The sequence below is a fragment of the Rhagoletis pomonella genome, unplaced genomic scaffold (genome assembly GCF_013731165.1).
Source record: "Rhagoletis pomonella isolate Grant_MI unplaced genomic scaffold, Rhpom_1.0 Rhpom_scaffold_00008, whole genome shotgun sequence".
NCBI classification, from domain to species: domain Eukaryota; kingdom Metazoa; phylum Arthropoda; class Insecta; order Diptera; family Tephritidae; genus Rhagoletis; species Rhagoletis pomonella.
In genome coordinates, this window is record NW_023458562.1 from 8326502 (window position 1) to 8344376 (window position 17875).

General features: G+C 35.1%; 1 protein-coding gene across 1 annotated transcript in view; it reads left to right on the forward strand.

The window, feature by feature from the left end:
* Positions 1-82: 82 nt before the first annotated feature.
* LOC118745061 (putative uncharacterized protein DDB_G0277255) overlaps positions 83-17875 on the forward strand; it is a 269449-nt gene continuing 251656 nt past the window's right edge. Inside the window, exon 1 of the mRNA XM_036478597.1 lies at positions 83-827. The gene's annotated coding sequence lies outside the window, so the exon portion shown is untranslated. The remainder of the gene's footprint in view (positions 828-17875) is intronic.

Here is a 17875-nt window from a genome sequence, read left to right on the forward strand (position 1 = left end):
TGGTGAAGATGGTGAACAAACGTACGAAGCACCCGCCACTTGCCATAGCGATGAACAATCGCTTCAGTTCAGTCTCGTTTTCGCGAAGGATACGTTCGTAGTTGACGGAGGATACGTACGTGTTAGCGTTTTTTAAGTTCCCGCGAGCTGCGTGCATCTGTGTGTTATAAACGGCCCCACAGTGTGAATTTTAAATGAAATGGCATTGAGCTTTAATTATGAAGAAAAGCGGCCACAGTGAGCCTATGGCTGCTGGTGCTCCTAAGTGTGGATGCATAGTGCATTTGTGTAAGCGGCTCTAAGTGTTGTAAATAATTTATACGGGCTATATGTTCGCATTGTTGAAGCTGTCGTTCATTGTGCCTATTGCTGTCAGTTGCCGAGAGCGTTGTTTTAGTAGCACCCGGTTCAAGTTCAAAGCTGAAAGTACTTCGTATAATCTGATTACCGCTGAAAGCGTCCAGTCGCACTCACTCAGCGTTCATCTTCGCGTACATCGTGGTCTACCATTAAATTTCGTGTGTTCGTGAAACCCGCTTCGGCACCCGCATCCGATGTGATGCTGGGTAAAATTTTGTCGAATTAACATATCAATTAGCTCCATACACATCCTTTGATTCAAAGTAATAAACATATGTATGTATGTACATATGCACACTCAAACATGGAGCAAAGTCGTGACCGTAATTTTGAACGCAAAATCAGTGGAGTTCGAATGGTACTGAAAGTCAACCACAAACGTGTACGCTCAGGTCATATCCACTGAGTTTCGGCGGCAAAGCCTGCAATCATCAGCAAAGCGTCATCGTCCTCCCCACCAGCTTTAGGTAGGTAACGCTACAATTGTAGCCTTATAGTCAAGTGCTATTTCGTGTATGTGCACATATCTACATAGTTATGTGTGTTGTACCTACATGTTGTTTATTTACGTTTTACACTTCCGACGGAGGTTGCCAAAGAGAAGCGCTAAGCTACATCATCCAAGGCCTTCATTACCCACCGAACTGGTGGCCTTTTCAGTCTGTGTGGCACATTGTTCATTCACACATACTAACCGCATGACGCGCCGTGCGAAAGCTCTGTAGAGAAGTAAAATCAAAAAAAACAGCCACCCTTTAAGTACCAACACATACATAATACATACTTGCTATTTCCAGCAATTGCCATATTAACCTACTTAAATATTTGCTTGTTAAAAGGTGCCGTAAAAAGTGGCTGTCAGGTGGAAGTCAAAACTTTTGGGATCTTCTTTTCTCGAAAAAAATTTAACTTTCTTATATGGTCAGAGTGCAAATTTTAAAGTACAGAGCACGCAATATGCCTGGAGATGCTGAGAAAACACCCACCCGTGAAACGTAGACGATAATTCGTTTTAGAAATTTTGGCAACACTTTCGCGTACAAAACTATTGAGAACGGGTCCGAAAAATTATCGTAAAAGTATTCCTCTCGTTCAGTTTGTTGCAGCAGAACTCTCGTTCTCGTCATACAGTTTCAAAAGTTGTTGCGAAGTGTTTTCGATAGGGAAACCTGCGAAAGTTATTCTCACCCGTTTCGCTATCGAGAAATTAACGAAACCGGCCATATTTTCGATCTCTTCGACCAAAGCGAATTCATATAAAAAGGTGTTACCGTCGAAGTTAAATTTTCGCTGTGGTTGTACTAATTGTCAAAATTATGTATTTGTTGTAAAATTGTTTTGTTCTGATTATCGTTGTGCGTATAATTTCTTAGTGTTTTTATTTTTGGGCTGCCGCTACCACCTAGTATGAGCTCACCTTGGGTTCAACTACCGAGAAAGTAGCGAAAACAAAATAGTTCGGGAGCTAGCGACAATAAAAATGTGCCGATTTTATCGTCAAAGAAAACATATCGGGGACCTAAATATACTGCAGTAGATTAACAAACGACAACACTTACATCGCACCGTGGGATCTTTTGGGGTCAGGAGGGTTTACATTGTGTAATAAAAAAATTAAAAATAACCTTACTTTATCGTCGTTGGCATTTTGTGTGGTTATCAATTACCATTGGACGAAGTCAAAAATTGATCACTTAAACTAATTTAGCGGGACAATGTGCGCAAGAATGTCAAAATTTCGGCAAAAATCGACCTAAGACATCGCACTTTAAATTTATCATGGACATAGAGTAACGTATTATACATGTAAAAATATTGTGCTTACATCGCATCCGCGGGACAAACCTATTGTAAGTGATCGGCAAAGTCGCCGCCGCAAATAGGGACGAATCGAGAATATAGGACGAAACAAATTTTTACTCAATATGCATTTGACAGATTCCAATGGAAGTTGGTATTTAGGGGTTTTCGTTATCACTGATTTCGAAATATATATTACATTTTTGAAAATTCAAAATGGCGGATCAAATATTGTCGGCCACTTTTTTAAAAATATTATTGATTGTTTTGAAAATTGGTATAGGGGCATACGTCGTCGATGATTTCGAACCTGGTATTCAATTTTCAAAATTCAAAATTGTGGATCCAATATGACCGACGACTTTTTTAAAATAATTATAGATTGTAATGAAACTTGATACCTAAGAACTCTCGGAGTCACTGATTACGAATTTAAAATTTGATTTCCAAAATTCATATAATTATATGGGCAAACCCGAAACTTCGAATTTTTTTGTGAAAAAATTTATTTTTTTAAGTCGCGAGCACAAGTCTGAAATTTTTTGTCTGCGTTCCTTCAGCTGCTAGGATACAAAATCCAACGTGGTGCAACGTTTTAAAGGAATGCACCATACGTTTTTAACGGTTTTTTTTTGAGGTGGAAAGTGTGTGTAATTTTAGTCCGATTTTGGAAATTTTCTTTATAGCTTTTTTATAAGAATAATAATAGATTGGCGCTTCCACATATGTATGTTAGTGTTTGGCCGAGCTTCTCCTCCAACTTGTGGCGTGCGCCTTGATGTTGTCACACAAAGCGGAGGGACCTACACTTTTATGCCGACTTCGAACGGCGATTGCATCTTTTTTTTAAGAGAAGCTGTTTTTCATGGCAGAAATACACTCGGAGGTTTGCCATTGCCTGCCGAGGGACGACCGCTCTTAAGAAAAAAACCTTTTTCTATATTTTTTTGCGATGTTGCTTTGACCAGGGCTTGAACCCAGGTGCTGCGGAGTGGAAGCGCGCACTGCTTACCACTACGCCTCACCAGCTTTTTTATGCCATGGTCAATAATTGCCCTGAAATTGGTACAAATTGATAAATCGGTTACCGCGATACACATACATTGAACCAAATAAAAACTGGGACCCGATACATTAGTAAGTTTTGGCTGTTTTTTTATAAAAATATAGCTGCTTACTTAACATACACGGTATAAATTCAAATTTCAGACTTTGTGCAAAAATTATGAAAATTCTACAAAGTTTGACCAAAATTTCTAACTTCTTCATCAGCGTCTTTAGACAAAATTTTGGTATTCAGTTTTGTAGCCTATCAAATTTTAGTAAAGCACTGTGCAAATTTTACGTCTCTTGGGCTTACCGTTGATTTTTGGCAATTTTTTTTTTGAGGGTGCTTTTTTTCATATAAAAAAATTTCGAACATAAATTTCCAAAAATCATCGGTAAGTCCTAGTACTTAAAGCCTAAAGCTCTTTCATTTGAAACCTCATTTTCGAAAATCGAACGAACGGCGCAGATTTGATGACATGGACAAGAAATGCCTTAAGTATAATATATATTGTTTTTTTTTTTAATTTTTCTTACTTATTTTACGCTCTTTAACTTTTTAAATAACAAATAAAAAGTGGTGCACGAGGATCATAGTTCAATAGTATATTGTACAATGGAGCACACACGTATTTGGCCAAATTTTCCAATTGCAGACCTTTTAAAGAAGTTGTTTTTTAACTATCTTTTAATGAGAGCACATAAACCTGCCACGTCCAGATTCCTGTGATATTCCAGAAAAACAATTTTTTTTAAACAAAATTTCAAGAAATGTTAAATTTTAATGGAATAAATTAAAAATATACATATGTAAAAATATGTTATTTTTCGTTATTTTATTAAATATTTAGTACGGATTTTTACCTTAAGTAAGAAGAAATAAAAGCTTACTCATTCTTTGCACTTTTTAAGTAATATGTTTTTTGCTAATGCATAAAATCATTTTTTTAATTTTTTGTCAGTGCCATCAGATCTGCACGATTCGTTCTATTTTCAACAAGTAAGAAAGCCTAAGTTCGGGCAGAGCCGAACATTAAATACCCGGCGCACGTATTAAATATATGTTTTTCGCCTTACCGAAAGCTACGGCTATATGGTAAGCCGGGGCGTATCAATTTTGAGTAAATTAGAGTCATTAGATTTCGAAATTTTGAAGTTTCAAGCAGTTCTGAAATTTACCGTTATATGAGAAGCGGCCGTTATTTTACTCCGATTTCAATAATTTTCAACGGTTTGCTTATATGTGGCAAGTACAATAACCACACCGAGTTTGGTAAAAATTGGTAGAACGGTTACTGAGATACATATATGTGATCATAAGTGGGCGGTGCCACGCCCATTTTCCAAAAATTTATCACAAACGTATTTCTTGGTAAAGAATTGTTGCAAGCATCAATTTTGAATAAATTAGCTTCAATATTTACTGATTTATCGAAGATTTTGTATTTCTCTAAATTACCGTTATATGGGATGTGGGCGTGGTTATCGTCCGATTTTAACAATTTTAGGCGATTTTGTATGCTGTACCAGGGCCGACAACTGTGCCAAGTTTGGTAGAAATTGGTACAGCGGTTACCAAGATATACACATGTAACCATAAGTGGGCGTGGCTACGCCCATTTTCCAAAAATGTATAATATTATTATTTTTTGTCAAAAAATTATTGTAAATACCAATTTTGAGTGATTTATCTTCAGTAGTTACTAAAATATCGCAGTTTTCGTATTTCTGGAAATTACCGTTATATGGGAAGTGGGCGTGGTTACAGTCCGATTTCGCCCATTTTCAATAGCAACCTACCTTGGATTAAGGGAAGCCTACATACCAAATTTCGTTGAGATATCTCAATTTTTGCTCGAGTTATCGTGTACACGGACAGACGGACAGACGGACAGACGGACGGACAGACAGACATGGCTTAATCGATTTCTTTTTTTATCCTGATCATTTATGTATACATTTGTCTATATCTATCTCGATTCGTTTTGGCTGTTACAAACAACCGTTATGTGAACAAAATTAATATACCCTTGTGCACAAGTGCGCTCGGGTATAAAAATGAAGTGTCAGATTAAAAAACTTGACCTGTAGACAATAGAGGTTTATTTTTTTAAATATAATAATACAAATTAAATTCAAAATATTTTAACAAGTTAAATGAATTATTAAGAGATGGGAATCAATAGAAATGTGTATGAAAAGGGTTTATTTTTTAACTACATATAGAGGGTTGCCATCTGTTTAAAAAATCAAATTCCATTTGAATTAAAGGAATTAAGTTATTGAAATAAATAGGTATCACCATATGAAAGTCAGACGAAAGAGGTTGAAGAAGGTTTTAGCTTGCTAAAATTACGAAGAGGGTTGGCACCAATTTAGTTAAACTAAAATAATAGCTGTTTCAAACCAAAGATGTACGACATCGTATTTGTTATTTTATTAAATATACATACATACATTGTCAATCAGTGATTTGTTCTGATTACACTCTTTTAAATTACTGGACTCTTAAATTAACTCAGGAATGTTTTTACTCTTCACTTATTTCTTGCTAAATATGCCCAATTTTTTCTATTTTCTGAAACCCATATTGGTATATGTCCATATTCCGTTACCTTGTTCCCTTAATTAAAGTGAATTTGATTTTTTAAACATGTGGCAACCCTTCTAAGTGTCGTTTAGAAATAAAGTATTTTCAAACCCATTTCAATGGATACCCATAATGTAATATCTAATTCAATAACTTTAATAAAATTTGTAACAGGTAGCAAGCCTTTACAAAGAAATAAAACTTTATTGCACATATCGAGCCCTAACCGCCAAAATAACGTAAGCGACATTTTTTTCAAAATTTTCTTTTTGATGCGGAAATATTCCTAGAGCATCTAGATGCATTTTGCATCAAAAAGAAAATTTTCTTCAAAAATTTGTAACAGCAATTTTTTGATGCAGTTTACTTCTATTTGACACGTAGATCATGGATCCACAGTCTTGCCCCTAAATTTCATTTCGCAAGATTCCGCCATCTTGGATTTAAGTTTTTTTGGTTTTTTTTCCAATTTGCAAGCTTATTTTGCATTTTTCGTAAAAAATTGTTATATACAAACATGTAGAGAATTTAATTTCCCACATTTCTTATATAGAAGGTTTTTTCAAAACATAATTTTTTATTGTAAAAAATTAGGAAAAACTGCAAAAAAAAATTACATTGTCACGGGGTTCGCCATTTTTTGACAATTTCTGTATAAAACACATAGCATATTGAAATTCAAAAGCTGTAGAGAATTTCATTCTTCACAACTTGTGTACCTACATTTTTTTGTATGACGCTTAGATCACGGCCGGGAACGTGCGGAACATAGCGATTAACCCAGAAAAATTAGTTAAATTTGGTAGGAAAATTAAAAAAAACAAAATTGTAAAACTTTTGTGCCTACCCTTTTTTGTACGACGCTTAGATCACGGCCGGGAATGCGGTAAGCATAGCAATGTACGGGATGCGCCGTAAAACTCATTGCCACACCAGCGCTGAGGTAGAGTTTTTCGCCGCGTTTTTTTTTTACGTGGTTTGTCCAGTATGCCCAATCCACGGGCAACGTTTTTTTTTTAATGAAAGCAGGCGAAAGTGTGGAAATGAAGTTATACGGCGCATCCCGTACATCGCTATGTGTATCGCGTTCCCGGCCGTGATCTAAGCGTCGCACAAAAGAAATGTTGGCACAAAAGTTTTGGAGAATGAAATTGTCTACAACCTTGGAATTTCAATATGCTATGTATTTTCAACAGAAATTGTCAAAAAATGGCGAAACCGTGGCAATGTAAATTTTTTTTGCAGTTTTTCCCAATTTTTTACAATACACTGAAAATAAAATCTGCGTAAATATAACGAAAACTTGCGTAAATCTTACGAAATTTTTCGTCATTTTGAGCCACGAAAGTTTTCGTTGATTGTACAAAACCGTTTTCGTACATACTACGAAAATATGAGGCATCAGATTATAAGTACATTTTACGAATGTATTCGTACTATTTACTAAAGAATTTTGTACTATTTACTAACGAATTTCGTACTATTTACTAAAAAAAATCGTACTATTTCTTTATTTTTTTACGAAATTTTTGTAAAATGCACAGAAATGATTCGTATATTTAACGAAATCACTTTCGTAAAATCTGCGCTTGTTTCGTAGATTGTGCGATTTTGCTTTCATTCTCCACACTGTAGAAAGCATAATACGAATTATAACACAACACTTTTATTTTGTTTTTATCGTTAATTTTAAGCGTTTTTGTTTAACAAAACGTTTTGCAAAAACGCTTAACATTATTGACTAACATATAATGAAAGTGTTGGGCTATAATTTTATTCATGTTTTTCATAGTGTTAATAATAAAAGCAATCACACGTTCTACGAAAGAAAGAAACGAAGAAACTTAAGTCCTTTATTTATATGCATACGAATAGGTTCTATACTAAATTTTTTTATTGCTTAGGCTTCATTCAATAAAGTATATTGATGCAAAGTGTTAAACTATGAGACTCAACAAAACTAAATATAATAAGATATAAAATATGAGAGGATATAAAAAATACTGCTTTTACTTTCTTAAACATTATAATATTTTTATGTAGAGGCACTTGACAGATTCGCAGCTTCATCGATGTTTGTTTCCTTGATGACTATAAATTAAAGTAAAATTATAAGGCGCCTGAAAAGCAAGTTTCAGTGAAAAGTCATACATGTACTTACTTTTATTTACATTAAGTACTGCTCCTGGCTTAGGCTTGCCGCTGACAGGTAACTGATGAAATTGCCTATTTATCAAGTCCCACATTGCAGCGCCAGGCGCAGCATAGTCGATGTTGAAAACATTGTACGCTTAAAAGCATAGTATATCCACAGCTTTAATATTGTTTTTTTTTATCAAGCAAATCCCTTTTTAAAACGTTTAAAATTATATTATACGTTTCACATCAGCCAACAATTAACTCCGCAATGACACGCGATACAAAAACTATGATGAAATATTAAACTGCCGGTAATTGAGTATATTGAACTAAAATATTCGTATGTTGTACGAATTTAAAAAACATGTTTCTGCATTAGTACTTTATACAAACGTATTAACTTAATTGTACGAATACAGAGATGTAGATTTCGTAAATTTTAAAACCATACGTGACTATTACGAATACCTTCCTACAATATACAAAATTATTCGTACAGAGCTTTGTTCAGTGCTTTACGAATGTGTTTCGTAAAATAAACGTAAGATTTCGTAAATTGTACTGAAAAAATACCTTACGAAAGTCCTTTCGTTATATTTACGTAAGGTTCGTAAAATCTTGTTTCGTTGTGAAAAATGCGTTCGTATTATGAACGAAAGTTTCGTATATTGTACAAAAACCTACACTACGAAAGATTTTCGAAATTTTATTTTCAGTGTAAAAAATTGCTATTTTGAAAAAACTTCTATACAACAAATGTGGGAAATTAAATTCTCTACATATTTATATATAACAATTTTTTACGAAAAATGCAAAATAAGCTTGCAAATTGGAAAAAACCCAAAAAAACTTAAATCCAAGATGGCGGAACGTTGCGAAATGAAATTTAGGGGCAAGACAGTGGGTCCATGATCTACGTGTCAAATAGAAGTAAACTGCATAAAAAAATCGCTGTTACAATTTTTTTTTTAATTTTCCTACCAAATTTAACTAATTTTTCTGGGTTAATCGCTATGTTAAGGACGATCCCTACCGTGATATAAACGTCGTACAAAAAAAAATTTAGGTATAAGAGTTGTGAAGAATAAAATTCTCTACAAGTTTGGAATTTTAACATGTTATGTATTTTCAACAGAAATTGTCAAAAAATGGCGAAAACCGTGACAATATAAAATTTTTTAGCAGTTTTTGCTAATTGTTTACAATAAAAAATGCTATTTTTAAAAAACCTTCTATATCGTAAATGTGGAAAATTAAATTCTCTACATATGTGTATTAAACCATTTTTTACGAAAAATGCAAAATAAGCTTGAAAATTCGAAAAAAACCCCAAAAAAACTTAAATCCAAGATGGCGGAATGTTGCCAAATGAAATTTAGGGGCAAGACTGTGGAACCATGATCTACGTGTCAAATAGAAGTAAACTGCATCAAAAAATCGCTGTTACAAATTTTTTTCAATTTTCCTACCAAATTCATCTAATTTTACTGGGCTAAACAGAACAACTAAAGGTTGGCAAATATTCAATAAAATTATCAGGCATATTCCGCAATTCACTTCCGAGTGAATTTCAACAAAACTCACTTTGTGTTTCACTTTCCGAGTTTTATATTCAGGTTCTGGAATTCGAAGGAAAGTGGAAATAAAACTCGTAAAGTGAAACACAGAAGCCCGAATGTCGGATAAAAGGCGAGTTTTGTTGAATTTCACGCGGAAGTGAATTGCAGAACCTGCCTGTATATCTCACAATGAGGGGATCAATACCCATGCCTCTCCAAGCACATCAACTTTAAGAGGGACTTCTATTACTTGGTCTGAATATGTACTCATTTAAGTATCAAATCCACGCCATGGTAGTTGAAAAGAACGCTGCGGTCATGAACATCATCAGCTCATTGCTTTGCAAATTGGCCAGCGACACTGCCACTGCCCACTTTTGATGTATTTGAATCGCGTACATTTTTTCGCGAGACTGACCGAAACCTCAGATTCGAAGACGGAAAAATGAATACGTGCATATGTGTGTATGTACATGTGTGCAAAAATGTTTTTTAAATTTTTGAAATCTAAATTTTTTTATTCTTGTTAATGACAGAATTGACATATATAGAGTTAGCATGTTAACCTTCGAAAATTGCTGGGCTAAATATTTAACGACTTAACTCTAATTTTACTCCTAACCATTGATTGTGCAAGCCAATTTATCAATTTTACCAGCATACTTCGAGTTATATAGATCAAATAAAACACCTCTTTGAGGTAAAATTTTCGAGTGACGAAAGCTGAACTAGAAACACAAAATTTATTATATCAATTTCGTTACGAAAATTATACGCATTTTTTTCACTGCTTTGGAAACTGACGCAAAATAGTGTTATTCATACGAATCGTTGCTAAAGTTCTGATTTTTTGTGTTGTGTTTCTAAGAGTAGAAAGAACTTCGCAACGTTCCGAATAAATAATACTATTTTGCGTCAGTTTCCAAAGCAGTTAAAACAATGCGTATAATTTTCGTCACGAAATTGATATCATAAATTTTGTGTTTCTAAACCTAAAATATAAATGTTTTATTTTTCCCAAATAAATGACTACAAACTCTATCTAAATCTAAATGATTTATTCAAATATTTAACACGGAATTCAATTCCATTGAAACCTATACGTTTTTTTAAGAAGTTTTACTTCTATCACGAGTACGGTACTGCACTCGCCTTTTTCACTGATGCATTTTTGCTCAGTGGCAATCTATACATAATTAGTAGCGGCACATAAAGTGAAATAAATGCATGGTACAAATCGCACACCGTCTTCAAAAGAGTCACAACTCAAAATAATACGTTTGTCAGAAAATGCGAAAAACTATTTCTTAGCACATGATAATCATACGGGCAAGAGCGATTTTACCTTAGGTTTTTTTTTAACAAATTATAACAAAAATTTGCTCCAGCTTTTGCTGAAAGGTAAATAAAAGCTCTGCGTACATTTTTAGAGCATAATCTCAAAAATGCCAAATTTTGAGTTGTGACCCTAGAAGACTCAAGAAGACGGTGTGCGATATGTATGTATGTACAAATGTAGGTAAGCGTCTTCCCAGGTTGGTTAAGTGCGGGTATAGTTGCATGCTGTATACATCAAATATCCCGCCCACGATATCATTGCATTCACTCAGAATCCGTACATAAATGTATGCTTACACGGTTAAAAATTTCGGTTTTAATTTTAAACTTTTTGGACTAGAAGTTCGGCCTGGTCTTGAAACCTTCCGTAAGACGCCTAACCCTATGGTAAAATTTCGGGCTTTTTCCTGCCGGCTAGCATTTCAAGCTCTTCGCACTCACGTACTTCGGTATTTCTCTTCTTATTGCGGCAAATACGCCTCGCTTCCCTCTTCAGATCCCTATAGAAGTACCACATAGCGCGCGTTGGGCCCGATCGCACATTCCTCATCGTACCAGTTGTTCTTTCGGGCTCGCTGAAATCCAACTACTTCTTCGGCGGCGGTACTTAAAGATCGAGAAATGTGGTTCCACTGCTCGCTTATGTCGGATTGTTGAAGAGTGCTCTCAGAGAGCAGGTATGTGAGTCGAATATATTCACCGTCTGTTGTGATTGCAGCTTTTCGACGTTAAGCTTTCCTTGCATTGTTGGGCGCACTTTTTTTTTTGCACAGAGGCGGGAGCGTATCTTGGCTACAACAAGATAGTGATCATCCTAGTTCACTGCTATATTGAATATTTAAAATATGCAACGCATACGCAACTCTGCATATACAAACAGTTTGAATACCGCAGTGTAACAGTTTCCAAACATTGTATGATACGTTTTGGAAGTCAGCCTATATTTTATTTTTTTCCTGTTCTGTGGTTGCACCACGCTCGCATGAAAGCAAAATCACCCGTGGCAAGAGCGAAAAAAAGTAATAACTGGCGACTCCGTGCAAGTTTCCGCTTTCTTTTTTTTTTAAATATTGTATTATAGAATAAGTATTGATACTCAGTGTAAAGGATTAAAAATCTGATCGAGAAGTAATCAATATTTCCATTTGTTTATACTTTTTTTATAAAAATTAAGAATTTTGTACAAAATAATGATTATTTGAAGAATTGAAACAATCACGCTAGAGCGTGTCTAACCCATTTATTCCCATCAACCTTAAAAACTGAAAACTTGTTTTTATTTGCTTTTTATTTTATTAACGGGAGGACAAATAACATAAAATTTACGAACTCAATTACTCAAAAAATTTAGAAGTAGGTTTTATGAGCCGTACCCAAGCGAGTACAACGGGAAGAAGTGTGTTCATTTTCTAGTAGGTGTATTTTTAAAACACCACACGTTGGTGGCACTATATACATACATCTTTGTTACATTACCAGCAGTGAGGTATCTAGCTGTACTGATTGATGCAAGGTTATCTTGCAAAGTTCACATTGAAATGGTAAGTAAAAAAGCGGCAAAAGTTCAAAGCGCGTTAGCTATACTGATGGCAAATGTAGGCGGTCCAAGCCAAAACCGCAGAAAACTGCTAACAAAAGTTACTGAATCAGTTATAATGTACGCGGCCCCCGTCTGGGGTCATGCACTGCAGCAAAAGTCCTATGCTAAGCTTGTAAACTCTGTTTTCCGTCTTATACTATGTCTCCATTGAGAGATTTATCCATTAAGATTTAATAAATCCAGTTGCTAAATCACAACCGTCTCCATTACCGTTACGAGATATGTTTGACGTTCACATTTTTAAAAATTTGACGTTTGCTTATGTATGATTTTACAAATACAGTTGCGGACATTGATATACAGACAGATAAAAGGAAGGTACCAAGCGGAATTTCATTATATGAATTCTGAATATTATTGGCTTCTTATTCGTGGTAAATATGTATGTATAATATATAGTTTGGAAAGTGTAAAGAATAGTACCATATTCCGAATCATTTTCCCGAATTTAAGAAAAATTATCAAAACGGTAAAAAACATTTGCGGAAAGAAACATTTTTGTAGAACTCTCTTATTCATAGGAGGGAACCGAAAATCCAATCGTGGGCCTTTGGCATATCATGAATACGAACTGAGTTCTAGAGGATGTTCGGTGCAATGTTATCGAAGCAGAACCATTACCGAAATTTATAAATTTTTTGTCGCAGCGCGTAAATGACTTATAGAAAGCGGAGAAGACTCTGCATGATATTACTATAAAACATTTCTTCTAAATTTTTAGTTTTTAAAATAATAATTTCTTAATTTATTACAACCAAAGTTATGTAAATATGTATTACTAAATTTCCTCCCAAACTAACAAAAAAATATAAAAATCCCTAAAAATACGAAAGTTCATGTTTTTATGATAGGCTAGATTTCAATGTCCTCAACTGTATATTGAAAACACAAATGTCATTTGACTTATGGCATGTGAATTTGTGGTTGCCACATCCAACAAATTGTACGTATTGATCAATATTATTGAAGATTTGACGAAGATTTAACTTAAATCTACTGCCTTTCGAGATTTAATTTTATATGATAAATCTCAAAAGATTTAACGTCAAATCTCGTCAGAGGGCTAAATCTTCATTAAATCTCACAATGGAGACATAGTATTAGTGCCCTTCGCGTTTGCAGCGCTTTCCGGACAGTTTCGCGTGATGCAGCCTGCGTCATAGCTGGTATTATGCCTGCCGATTTGTTGGCTAACGAAATCCAGCGCACCTATATGACGGCCCGAACATAAGCTAGAGCCCTCTCAAAACCCGGGATCGCGGCCGAACGCCAAATAAGCCTATCACTATGGCAGCAACGCTTGGCCTCGTCTTCCTCTGGGCGCTGGACTTTCCGACTCATTCCGAGCATCGAAGCTTGGCTATACAGATCGTATGGCGAAGTTGATTTTTATATGACTCAATTGCTTAGTGGCCATGGCTGATTTCGACAGTACCTGCACTATTATGGTCACGATGACTCGACGGCATGTAATACATGTGAAAATGTCCCGGAAACCGCTGAACATGTACTTTTCGAGTGCCCTTCGTTTTCATTAGAAAGAGAGAGATTAAATAGTTTGACTCAAGAGGGCCTGAGTACGGAAAATATCATTGAACATATGTTGAATGATAAAAAAGTATGGGGCACATTGAAGAATATAAGCAGAGAAATAATGACAAAGCTAAGGATCAGAGAGCAACGCCGCCGCTTTGAAAAAGGAAATAGTTGAAGTTACTTGTGTATAAAATTTCTTCTTTTATCTTATTTTTTGCATTTCTTTGCAGGTAAACCCTGTGAATACCAAAACGCTCCTGAACCCCAAATCACATTAATGGATTATTGAAAGGGCGGTTATACGTGGGGTATGTTTATGCGACGGCCTCACCGCGATGTAATACGCGAGTGGTTCCGGGGAGGTGGCTTTAGGAGAGTTTCGCACGGGCTACTTGATGGATAGTTTCCCTATCCCAACGTCCATTAAAAAAAAGAATATATATATATATATAGAGTTTTGAATCCTTTTTGTAAAATTAGGTCCTGTATAAGCAACACTTGCTGTGAACGCACGTTTCGAAGCCATTTTATCTACGGTATAGTATAGACAATTGGCTATTATCTGCTACATGGATAAAGTTTTTGATGACATAAAATCTGTTTCTTGACATATTTTTGGCAGCAATTGGTGTCCTTGTGTCTTCGTCCATTTCCCAATACATGAACACCCTTGACATCGAGTGACAGCCGCTATAAAACAATATTCCTATAAATGTGTATAACTTCTCCACCTCAAATATAAAATTATGTTCATTGTGCGGCTGGGCATATGACCGTGTTTGATATATTATAAGTTGCACAACATCTCTGTAGAAAATGGTGTCAAAAACTTCCACCGGGGATTTATGCGCCAAATTTATTTTTTTGCTCGAACATTGGCTTTATAATTACTAATAACAGTGATGTTCATATTGGGCACATCTTTTGACCAGCAAGGGATCGCTAAAGCTTCATTTCTTAGTGCGGATTTAATTTCTGATAACGGTATGCCTTCTTCACTGTCATAATCGTCATCGCTGCAGAAAAGTTTGATATTGCCAGGGACATCCTTTAGCAGCGTTTCTTCATCCAACTTCTCGGCATCCTTTCGTCCTCAAACGTGTTGTTGGCAGAGCTGGGCGATAAGGATTACGATTACTAAACGATTAGGATTGCAGTAATCCCAACAAGCTAAAAAAACAATATTGCGATTACAGTAATCCTTCATCGAACGAACTTAGATTACGATTACAGTAATCGTAATTTAAAAAAAGTTAAAATTACGATTGCTGTAATCGTAATCTTAGTGCCTTCTATGCACGATTACCGCAATCCCAATTTAAACATTTTTGAAATTGCGATTAAAGTAATCGTAGTCCTAGGCTCAATCGATTAAACATGTAATTCTTATCGCCTAGCTCTGAATGTTGGGTGGTATTATAGCAATATCTATTGACGATGGTCCTTAGTTGCTTTCAATGGCGTTTATTGTACTTGAAAGACTAGTGTATTTTCTTCCATAAAATTATTGCCGTTTGTGGTGGTTCGAAATCCATTCCAGTAATAATTAATCCAACAAAGTTTTTTCATTTATATTTTCCTATTGTACTCAAGCAGGTACACCTGTTTTCAAATCAACTTACCTTCGCATTTCCAAAATTGTTTTTATTTCTTATTCATATACTTATGTACGTAGTTATTTCCTGCACTGATTTTACAACTCACAACTTTTTAGGGAAAACAAAGTCCCATCACCAAAATTCGAAATAAACTCTAAAAAAAAAACCAAAAAAATTTTAAAAAGCCTCTACCAAAGAGATTGTCATAGCAAAACAATTTTTTTTTTCCTACTTCAAATTATGAAAAAGCGTTGCATGGTTTTTCCGTACTCATGTGAGTAGAATGGTAATAAATGGGCTGATTAGCTATTATCATGAAGAAAATTAGCAAGATGCATGCTATGAATCAGTGGATAATAAATAATTACTGAATTCATCAAAAAAAAGTTAGTTATGGTTATTAAAAACTTCGAGTTTTGCAAAATTGCTCAAATTTTATTTTTTTTATGGTTGTAAACCGAATAAAGTGATTTGTGCGAAAAAAAATCTTGAGAAAGACCTACAAAGAAATCAGTGTTGCCAACTTTTGATTTTCAAAAGGCACCAAAAACTGGGGAAAAAGGCGTTTTACCAAACTAAAAGCACCAAATTTTGTTTAATCAAAGGATGCTTTTTTCATAACAGTTTGTATTCAACCAAGGCAAAAAATTAACAATATTTACAAAAATACATACATAAATCAATACACAAAACGTTTTCGCTCATAACGATTGAATAGCCTCTACACATAGGATGACTCATGCTTACGACGTAATACCGAAGTACTATTAAAACTACTATATCTCGAGAAAGAAATGAGCAAAAAATTTTATGTTTTCATTATATAACCTCAAATATCGCTAAAACCCGTGTTATTGGCAATCTGGGGGTAGGATATCTAAAAATTCTTGTACTATTTAGAGCAATTGTGCAGCCAGATTTGGATTCAGCACCAAGAAACGAGGAGTTTTACCCAGGTGGTAAAAAAATTAAAATTTGTACAAACAATTAGAAAAGAAAAAAATTCTTAACTTACCTGCGTACTAGCATTTCCAAAGCGCCTAGAATCCGACAAGGTGGGTTTGCAACTTCAGCGTTTTATCAATCATGGTTGTATTTTAGTGCATTTAAATTTGTATATTCTTGTAAATTTCGCATCTTCATGAGACACCGCAGCTTATAATATTTCAAATTATTTCAGGTTTTAACTATCTCGGAGTAATATTAGTTCAAAAAAGCACTAAAAAAGGCACTAGGCACTATGTACTTTTTTTTTGGCGTTTTAATTTTCAAAAAGCACTAAATCTAGTGCTTAAAGCACCAAGTTGGCAACTATGAAAGAAATAGCCGAAATTTTGAATATGACGGCGAGCACAGTTGGAGACATTGTAAGGCGATACAGAGACGAAGGAAGGATAGAGTAGATAAAACAACTAGTAATTTTTAGCAAAAAAAAACCGACTTGAACTCTCATATAAAAAAAAATATATATATATATATCTCATGATCCACTGATCGGATCTTAACCAGATTAGTATGGGACCACCTCTGAGACACTACCTTTCCGATGCAAATTATCGGAATTATCGAAATCGGTTGACGTGGTCCAAAGTTATGCGGCAACATACATAAAAAAAAAAAAAAAAAGATTCCGACGAACTGATAACCTCCTCCTTTTTTGGAAGTCGGTTAAAAAGGGCAACCACAGAAATCGTCTCTTCGAGAAAAAAAGTTTATTGTGCGTAAAATCAAACATCAACCGCGGTTAAGTGCACCCAAACTAGCTGTTGATGTCTTGTCATCATTTGGAAAGGACGTACACCCTCAAACCATTCGTAAAGTTATCAAATCCCAGGGTTACAACGGCCGAGTAGCTAGGAAAACCCGTATATTAAGAGGCGTACCAGGAAAATCCGGTGGAATTTTGCTAAAGAGCATATTAAACACGATCAAGGATGGTGGAATGATGCAGTGTCTCAGAGGTGGTCCCATACTAATCTGGTTGAGATCCGATCAGTGGATCATGAGATATATATATATATATTTTTTTTTATATGCGAGTTGAAGTCGGTTTTGCTAAAAATTACTTGTTTTCCTTGACGAGAGCAAATTCAGCCTCCGGGGTAGTGAAGGAAAGGTCATAGTTGGCGGAAGTCCAATGAGGCGCTGAAACTACAGCATCTGAAGCCTACGACAAAACACGGAGGTGGCAATGTAATGGTTTGGAGTTGTATTTCGTCCAATGGCACCGGGAATCTCGTTTTTATCGACACTATGTATACATATAATAAAACTGTAACAGGCCGATGTCTGTACATTATACATAGTA